The 10,673-nt window shown below is 32.7% G+C and overlaps 2 pseudogenes; one reads left to right on the forward strand and one right to left on the reverse strand.

Moving 5' to 3' along the window:
* Window positions 1-2,117: 2,117 nt before the first annotated feature.
* LOC146724755 (mitochondrial outer membrane protein SLC25A46-like) lies at window positions 2,118-4,195 on the forward strand (annotated as a pseudogene).
* A 3,720-nt stretch (window positions 4,196-7,915) lies between these two features.
* LOC146724756 (ATP-dependent clpX-like chaperone, mitochondrial) lies at window positions 7,916-9,460 on the reverse strand (annotated as a pseudogene).
* Between the last annotated feature and the right edge of the window lie 1,213 nt (window positions 9,461-10,673).

Raw genomic sequence — 10,673 nt, forward strand, 5'->3', positions numbered from 1 at the left:
TAAATTAAATTAATTATTAAAAACTAAAAAGTATTAAACGACTTAGAACTTAGATGATAATAATAATGAAACATTTTATTAAAAAAGATTCATAACTAGTAGGGCAGGTTTAATTTTTTATTATTTATTTATAACATTATGAGCTATTAAGCTCATCATCTCGTTTCGCTCTCTGTCTTGCTTTCATTCGGCAAGTCACAAACGATATATGATACTCGTATGTTTCCTACTTCAACTCTCGAGAACTGAAACAAACGAAACTCGTGTCCAATATACAGGTGGTCCGGTAACTAACAACCAATGATTACAAAGGATTCTTTGGTCATTTGGGAACGATTTTTCCTCAGCGAAAAAGTCCCAAAAGGTCATCATTTTTTACAACTTTCCAAACTTTGTCATTATGTATCTTTATAACTAAGCCTTAAATTAAATTTTATTATAGTAAACTCTACCTGAAATTTAAATAAGAATGTAATTATGTAGACTTTTAACTCCAAACGTTTAGTTTTCAAAAAACCTATTTTTTTTAAACGCTTATAACTCGAAAAATTTTTGACTTCTCAACATTTTTGCTAAGGAAAACCGTCTCCAAATTGGCCAGAGAAACCGCCCTTAATCATTGGTCCGTTAGTTACCGGACACCTTGTTTTATTATATAAAGTATAGCACGTCAGAAGCTTGTGAGCTTAACAGCGATAATAAAAACAATTGCGTATTTATTTCATTGCGTTTATCTGTTTAAACGCGCGCTTTAATTTTTTCCCAAAGTTTTTTTCCTGTTTATATTTTAAGGTCCTCTCTTCTAAAAATCTTTTTTAAAATCCTCTCCGCGAGCAAAATTCGAAAAACTAAATTTATTTATATTTTTTTACTTTATTATTTGTAATCCTCGGTAATTTCAAAATTTTCTATTTAAAAAATTTTTAATTTTCTATTGCCAATATTTTAAACACAGACTTTACTCTTACTCCCCTTGCACTTTCGTTTGCGGTTTTCAGTAAAACGATTTTTATCGTAGTTACTGAAATTATTATTGTGAATTATACTTTTGCAGTGATTTGGGAAAAATTTACAATTTCGTTGAAATTGTTGATTTTTCAAAAAATTACGAGATTCCGGAAATTGCGTGCCCTTTTTTGGCATTTTTCCCTTCGCGGCAGGCGGTTTATTTTTTTTTGTGCAGTGTTTTTGTTTTTTTTTATTAAATAGATAAAAATAATGTGAAATAAATCACGATATTGACAGATGTGCATAAATAGAAATTGTAATAATAATAATATTATTCATAAAATTGTAAATTGTTTCAATTTTTTATAGACTGCGATAAAATTTTACATTTGGATAAGAAACGCGGTAAGTAAAAAATAAAATTCCTTGAAAACGTAAAATATTTGATAACGTAAAAAAGGGGAACTTTGAAAAATAAGGAACTTAAAATTGCACTAAAATGGGCTATATATATGTGAGCCGTGCGCGGATGTAAGGTGTGTTATATCGAATTTAAATTAATAGAATTGGAATTAATCCCCAAATTTTAAGTCTTACAAATATCCAAGCTAATTTTTGTACCTCGTGTACTTTTGAAAGTTATCGAAAATTAAATTTCAATATGCGTCTTACATCTCACATTTCGCATACGGCCACATATAGCCTATTTAAACTCTTATACTTTATTTTAACCCTTATAGAAATTTATTACTATAACGCCCAATTTATCACTTATTTCGAGTAAAATTTTCACTTTTTTTTCGAATACTTTTAAATTACTGTATATTATAGTATTTTAAATACCAAAATAATGATTAAATTGGCTAGTGATAATTTCTACAAAGAAAAAGGAGCCTTTAAATTCTTAATGTAAAAAATTTCAAGTATTTTCTTTTAATAAATTTAATTAAAAATTTATTAAAAATTTTGAACACTGTGTTATATCACATTTAAAATCGTGATTATTTCAAATAAAAACATTTTATGTGTAAAAATATATTTTTTATATTTATAAATTTTATATATATATGCTAATGTAAATTTCTCCTCTCTCTCTCTCTCTCACAACACACACACCACACACACACACACACACACACACAACGGGGCCAAATCTTCCAATTGGTCTCATGATCAATTACCTGGGTTCGCACCAGGGCAAAGTCGTTGGTAATGTCAACGAATTTAGCCTGGGGCTTGCCCAGGGCAAAGCTTTTGGTCGAGTCTACGAAAATTTTGGCACGGGATCGAACCAGGGGCAAAGTCTTTTTGGTTCAATCTACGAATTTAGCACACTCGAACCAGGGGCAAGTGTGTCGGTAAAGGGCAAATCTATCGCACGAAGATGGCGGTCTCTTCTTTAGGCAGGGCCTTTTGGCGATCTGTCTATTAATCCCGTGATTACGATCAGCTGTTTGCGAATCTCGGGATCGAACGGTAGGGAACTCATTTGCAATGTTCTTAACCGATTCGTTCGTCCCACTCGTTTTCTGTAAAGGAATGCGGGTTTGGGGGGCTAAAGAAGCTTTATCGAGGTCGGGGCCCTAGATCTGGGAATGGCAAACCCACGCCGTTTCCCCAAAGTATCACGGTTCGAGAGGTTATCCATCCATGATATACTTTATGCATCCTCTGGGGAGAAGACAATCGCCAGCCGTTGACGATGGGGTTATTTTTGTTACATATTGAATTGTCGGGAAGTTCGAATTTTTTTTCGCTTATTTAATAATTGCATATTTCTAACTGAAAATTGTTGATACATTCTTTTGTTATTTCATTTTGTATCGAACCATTTTCAGAAACGTCTTTTTACCTGGTCCATTTTATGATAATGTGCTTTGAACCATTTTTTTTACACAAAAAGGTATTGAATAAGTATTGTTTAGAAATTTTAGAGGGAAACGAGTTATTGGCAATTTAATTTATTGATAAAATTATCTATTTTTCAGACAACGGGGAGCAAGTATGTTGGGCTAGGTTGTGGATTGGGCGATTTTTAATAACGGGAAATCTGTTGATACACCCTTTTTGGGTGGTATTGCGAAGACAGTGTCAATTAATCCAGGTGCAACAAAGTATCATTTAATGCCCGTAACTTTAGTTTTCCCGGGAATAGTACGTTACATCAGACTCAAGTATAAAAACAAATGTGGAAAGGAATTGGTTCATGTTACTTTTAAGGCATGACATTGGCAGTCGAGGATTTAAACTCAAAGATCACACCATGCCAATAAGGTGATCGTTTTAATATAATTTTTGGATCTTAAAAAGTTTTTTAAAAAGGGTTTCTATAAACTTGTCTTTTTAATATTCGATATTTAATTATAGGAAAATTTACTTGCAACAGCTCTTTGAAGCAATTGCCAACACCTTCTTCTCAAATGGTAATTGTAAAATATATATACTGATTAATTAATCCAACATATTAAAAATGTTTCTTTTTATAGTGTCGCCATAGGTATAGTGACGCCTTTCTATTCTGCATCACTTGTGGAGACAGTCCAGTTTCCCAGATTGCTTCTGAATGTCCTGGAATTCCCGGATGTTTTTCGTGATGGTGCAATCCGCTTGCTGGATGTATGTATAAGGTAGACTTATTCCTATTTAAAGCCCTCATTTCCACCTACTATGTTTACAAGACGAAAAAATCTTTTTTACTCAATGGGGAGAGGAGTTAAATAGTCGAGTTTATGCATGTCAGGCATAAACATTCGCAAGAGGCAAGAGTATTATCTAATTGACTTTGTTAAAAATTATACTTTTGAATAATATGTATTTACAGGAGCATTATTCTATTTCAGGGGGCGTACGTAAAGATTTACTAGCTGACAGTGTTGTCCAAGATATAGAAATGCAATCTATCCTAGTCTCGACATGTGCTGCGGACGTCGTCTTTTATCCCCTTGAAACTGGTATTCATCGATTACATCTTCAGGGTACACGCACCATTATTGATAACTTAGACACTGGAGGAGCGCCCACACCATTATTGACCGGATAATGCAGCGCGACCGTTGTTATCGAAACGAAAATCTCGACTGAAGGACCGCTTGGTTTGTAAAAGGATTCGGTGCTCTTATTTGCAATTCGCATACATTCGGGTATTCGCGCGACGAAATGGCTTTTGACAGAATTGGGGGACGATGCTGATCCAAAACCTAAGCCAAAAAAGCCACAGAAATCTCCGTACTCATATAATGAAATATGAAAAAAAAATATATTTATAACACTATTGGGAAAATATGTAGGATTATTTATTAATTTGTAACCAAAATAATTTCAATCCCGTTTTTAGTGATTCTGATAAGTTACGATTTTTTAGTTTTCATAATTTTTTTTTTTACATATCGTTAATAATGAATATTCAAGTGTGAAAATTTATGCAAATTTTCTATTTCTATATCGTAAATTTTACCCCAAGCACAATGCAAATTAAAAAAGAGATTAATAGATCTATATAAAAAGTTTTGAAATTTTATAAAATTGGAATATGGACAATACTTGTAAATATTGTCATATTCGTACGACGTCATTATTTTCACCAAATCAATTTCTACATACCATTAAATGTGTAATTATGACTTTATTTTAAAAATTATGTTGATATATTATTTTTTTATGAGGGAAATAATTAAAATATATTACCCAATTGCATATTAAGATTTATTTACAAATACAGAATTATTCCCATATTTTTATTAAAGGGTATCAATCATATGAATAAGATTTAGGGAAAAAATCATGTAATTTTCATCACTCTGTGTCCTATTTTATACAGTCTATTTTTCTTTCTTTTTTTCTTGCTTTTGTACAGTTAATCAGGAAATAAATTAACACGAGGATGTAATCGCGTACAATGCGATCTATAAACAATTAGCAATTACATACAAATCATACATTATTCACATTTTCTTTTTTACTAATCTATAATAATATGTACAATATATTACATAGACACTTTCGTCATATTATTTTCGACATAAAATTACGTATTTTTTTTTTCTCTCGCAATTATATTCTTTTAAAACATGCACAACAAGTGTTTATTTCGTAATTTATTATTATCAAGTTATAAGATCTTTTTTAAAATTTTTTAAACAACGCGCAATTAGTACCCCCTTTGCCAAACAATCCGGCACATAATTTGAAAATTTATTTTTAGTGGTTTCAAACGGGAAAAACTTTTATATGGCTCTTTACAATATTTTCAAACACATTCCATTGATGATAATTTTTTTTTTTCATATTTTTTGTCTTTAAAAAATTTTTAATTATTTAAATTATGATCGAATTTTTTTTTACTACACTTATTATATTTAGGGTTTTCAAAAACGATTTTATGAATTTTTTTGTAAATTATTAGTATTTTTTTTTTTTATATACATATATATATTTGATTTTTGATTTATGACGAAAAGATTATGCCTTTTCTTTCAATGTTATCCCAATAAATGTTACATGTCAAAGCTTGAGATTGGGATGTGGAATCTAGTTGTGTGCTTTTCGTTTTTTTTCCTGCAATATAATTTTAAAAACGATCAAAATATTTTTTAATCTTTCCATTGCAAAATTTAAAAAAATTAAAGTTTACATATTCCTTTATTCTAGTAATTTTCTATTTTATCGACATTTTTTTTCTTGAAGCGGCATTTATTAAATCATTTTTTCCAATATAAAAAACTGAAAAATTAATAGAAAATAATTTCTATTTTTAATAATTCTCACCAAAAATAATATGGGTTTTTCATGTCTTTTTTCTGTTTAGTTCCGAAAGTTTTTTTTTTTTAAACATGATTAACATTTTAAAAAATGATTGCCAAAAAATTTAATTGTAATACTTATATAAAAAAAACTATATGTAATACAAAAAAATTTTTTTATTTTATACAAGTAATATTCTTTAGAAAATTGACAACTTAAAACCAATATAATTCCAAAAAATCATAGAAATTTAGGAGAAAAACTTTATGCACGAACAAACTTGAAGAAAATTTATACAGGACATTTTGAAAACTGCGTATTGCTTTTTTTGATCATAATAATATAAACTACATTTTTTTTTAAAATAAAAAAAATAAGTAATTTATCAAAAGTCTCTTTTAACTCAAAACTATTGGGGAAAAAAAAGCTTTCCAATGTCGCTTCTTTTAATTTTTTTTAAGTCATGCTGCGCTCGCTGAAAAATCCTCATTGCTATCGTCTCGTTTCCTACTGCGGATTTTCTTGCCTTTTACGCACGTTCGTATTGAACAACACTATATCATTCCCGGTACTTTTAAACATGGGGGCCAAAAGTAATAACCCATTATTCTTTAACCCCTCGCGCCCCCAACCGTTTTTTTCTTTCCATTGCTAAAGAGGCAATTTTTTTCGCCATGTCAAATGTCAATTCCCACCTTGGATTAAAAATTAAAAGTAATTTTTAATCTGTAAATTTGAAAGTAGATTAATAAGGGTTTTGGCTCCCCACCACCCTGTTGGATTGTGACTTTTGAGGCAAGAAAAAAAGTCAAATTCTTAAAATGCCATTTAAAAAAAAAAATTTTCGATAAAGCACTTTAGAAGCTTTAAATCTTTAAAATACCCCCGAAACTTCTTTTCCATTTAAAATACTTAAATAACTGATATAAGACAGAAGCCACTGTCTGTTCTTTACCTACTGCGCAAGGGGTTTCAGAACCTTTAATTGGAGGAATTTTTCAATGTACCTTGTCCATTGAGAACAATCTAAAACGAGAACATGGCATTCTTCGGTTTCTTAGAATTCTCGCTAGCATATCCTGTCAGGGGTAAAAAAGTACGGTACGGAAATCTACCGAAAAACCCGGGGTACACCCAAAATGATGAGTCCCCCCCGACCGTTAAAACAACAGCCTTTTCTTTTTAAATTACTCCGGGGGAAGGTGACTTTTTCGAAAAATAGCCAAGCCCGCTCTCCCCCCACTCTGGGCCGGGGGCGGCGCCAAATCCGAGATTTTTCCTTTGGGGGCGCGGGCTCAGCCTGCCAAGCCGCTGTAACCCCGACGCGACGAAAAAAAAATTCGGTTTCCACTTGTAAAATCCCCGCGCATTTCCTCGAGCTATTTCCCCTCCGGAACGTTCACGATCGTTCCCCCCCCCATCTTTACATTCCCCGCTGCACACCTTCCCGCCCCCCGTCTCGCACTGATGATTCCCGGTATAGCACCCCATTTTCGCCTCGCAAAAAAATATCCCTTTGAGCCGACTACTAAAATTTGGGATCCTGAAAAGCTTACTATGACCTCTAAATGTCCTCCCAACGTAGCCCGCTTGCGAAAGAGGGTAAAATCACAAAAAGGGCGAACGGAACGTCCGGCATTGCGCTATTTTCCGCAGAACGTTTTACCAATCCTTAGGCCCCGAGCAAAAAATATTGCTTTTTTCCAAATTTTCACTGATGCGCTTGCTATCAAATATAGCCGATCCGGGTCAGATTGACGGGCCTTTTTTTTTGCTCCCCCCCGGGATTGTTTGCGTGTTGAAACCCAAACTCCCGGAAAAGGGTTTCCAATACCTTTTAAATGCGCAAATCTAAAGAAAAAAATTATAAAAATTTATTTTTACGAAATGTGTGTAATATTTTTTTTTTTAAATCGGGACATAAAAAATTTTGGGAGAAAATTTGTTATTTAAAATCACAACTTTTTTTACGAATCTTATTTTAAGGCTCAATTCTTTTGGCCCTTTTTTTCAGCTTATAGCATCTTTTGTTTTCGTTTGTTTCGATTGCAACAAAACAAAAATGCTTACAGCGCTAAAAGGTAAAAGAAAACGCAGCCATAAAATTATTTTCAATTAAAACTTTTTTTTAAATTTACCTAAATTTCACAAAAATATTTTAAAAATGTTTTCTGATTAAATAAAATTTTTCATAATACTGGACCTTTAAAACACGGGGACACCTTTTTTACGTGGTTTTGGCCTCTAGGGGAAAGGGGTTTTTTTCCTGCGTGCGATCGGTTGATGTTGGTTTGCGCTGCGAGGTTTTTACTGGCAGTTGTTTTAAATTTGCTTGTAGGATTGAACGGCGACACTCAGCACTTTCTCATATTCGGGGCCCCACTTTTTTGTTCGATATTCAAATATTAAAAATATCTTTTTGCCTGCTGCAAATTTTGTTTTTTCATCCACTAAAGCAATGTATTAAAATTTCCAACTGCTTTTGCTTTGTTTTTAAAATATCTGCTAAAAAATTAATAACCAAATTACACCCATTCCCTTCTTCGGAGGTGGAGGTGGTTTTCCTAAGAATCCTTGCTTACCATCTCCGGTTCTTAGGGGCCTTTTTCAAACTCCTTTTTTGAGTCAATCTCTGAGAGTACAACAAAGAAGTGATGGCATTTTTCCCGCACTTGACAAATCTTGTAGATGCTGTTATTTGCCAAAATAATTTAATACTGTATTAGAACATGTAATATTAGTATAGAATTTATAGAAACTTCGAATAATTGACTATCTTATCTTTCTCATGTATCATCGCAGCAACCTTTTACTTACATACAAATGTCTCAAAAATGCGTCCCAAGGATCTCCACACTTTGGACAGGTAAGCGTGTTCTTCTTTCCACCACCTGTGCCATTACCAGTGGCTCCACTGGATGTGGTTTCTTTAAAGGTGGCGTGGGCCCTCGGTTGGAGCTTTCGCTAACTGCCGCTAATTGTCAAAGCTCTACTGGCCACAAAAATTCTCACAATTTTATGTACTGTGCAACCCAGATAGAATCTCACATTAGGTTTTGTTACCTTGGTGATAAATAGTATTTACCATCAATATATCTCCAATGGAGCACAAGATACACTATATTATAGAAACTATTTACAAACTGATACTCACCATTATTGTTGACATGGTTAGATGACACCAGACGACCCCCACTAATCAAGCAACAACGTACGTACTCATGATCGGTAATTTTCAGTGCAAAACGAAAGACAGAGATATGATGCCTCGACTGTTTTGGGGTTCCGGACACGTGAATCTAAAATCAGGGGGGTATTGCGTCTCGGCTGAGTCGATATAAAATCAGAGGCTGATGGCTGCGTCCGCGTTTGCGAAATAACACATCGACTGACGATGATATATGTAGCGGGTTTTTTACTACGTGTCCAAATACGAGATCTTCGCGCAACATTATTTTTTATTTCCTGTCGATCGGCCCTCGTCGTTGCCCTCAAACGTTAAATTTTCCCCGCGTTCGATTCATGCTCGACGACACTTTTGCGGAAAGATCGAAAAAAATTTGTGAAAGTCCCCAAAAAAAGATGAGGCAGCCAAATCTCGCAAACGTCGCCAGAGATTGGCAAATCCTACAAGGACCGCGATAACGCGGTTAAAAAATGTTGAAAATATCGGTGTGGAGGAGAAAAAGAGAGAGAGAAAGAAGAGAATATAGATTAAAAAAAAAAAGCATCCCTACAATCTGCCAATAAATCTATTTACACTCGCCTGCATCTTACCTAAATTTTTAATATAAACCCGGGCGAAAACGTCAATGCCACGGATGGCACACAATCACACACAAAACAGCTAAAAAAACTCAAAATATATACATACAATAAGGCACAGGAATTTTTTTCGACCGAATCGCGCCCTCTCGCCGTTTTTTCGCCGATTTGCTTCACGTCATTCGTTCGCGGGGGGGGGGGGGCTTGGGGAATGGGGGGATCGCGCCAATTAACTTAGCCCTGTCACATCTGTCATCTGCTTCATTACAATATATATATAATAATATATATATGTTTAAAATTTTTGTATTCGGGGGGGGGGTCGATTGTGTAATTTTTCTAAAGTAAAAAATGTAAAAATTTAAAAATTTTTTTCCCAACCCACACTCGTTTTTTTTTAAAAAATAAGGTGATTGGGGGAAAATTTTTACTTTTAATTTTTCATTTAAAAAAGTTCCAATCGCCCCCGATTGAAATCGATAAAAAAAAAAAAAAAAAATAAAAAATTAAAAAAAAACAAAAAACAAAAAAATTTTTTTAAAAAAATTGTTCCCTCATCTCATTATATCTTAAATTTTAGTCCTTTTTTTTTTTTTTTTCTGTATATATTCTCTTGAATTATTCTGAAAGAAAACTATGCAATTTTTCAACATATTTTTTTTTTATTATTCATTTACGAATGCTAATTTAAAAAATTGCGCAAAATTTTTATTTTAAGGAAATTTAAAAACAAAAAAGAAAAGGATAAAAGAATAAAATAAATTTTTTTAATTTTTTACGGGAAAAAAAAAAATTTTTCGAAATTTTTTAACCACAGCAACAAAATTAATTTTAAAAATTTAAAATTAAAAAAATATATTTTCCATTAAAAAATCGTTTTTTTATTATGTAAAAAATCTGTCGATCATGGTTGGAGAAAAAATATTGCACCCCCCTCTTTTTTCTCCCCCACGCGATCGTCTATAAAAATATATATTAATAAGTCAAAGGGCTCTGTCTAAATTGTGCAAATATTTCGGTTTCTTGCTGGGGGGAACATTATTTTGCATTCAGGTTCACGGGTTATCGTGATATTTTTTTTTCATGTATGAACACATCATTTTTTAATGCAAAAGAGAATCTCTCTTTTCATGTAAAACCCTTTTCTTTGGGGGGTAATTCAATCGACTTGTGCAATAACTTCCCAAATTTTTTAGTGTGATAATGTTTAATTTTGTATG

This window comes from Nylanderia fulva, unplaced genomic scaffold, assembly GCF_048542155.1.
Source record: "Nylanderia fulva isolate GAGA-0341 unplaced genomic scaffold, ASM4854215v1 Scaffold1182, whole genome shotgun sequence".
In the NCBI taxonomy this organism is placed as follows: Eukaryota; Metazoa; Arthropoda; class Insecta; order Hymenoptera; family Formicidae; genus Nylanderia; species Nylanderia fulva.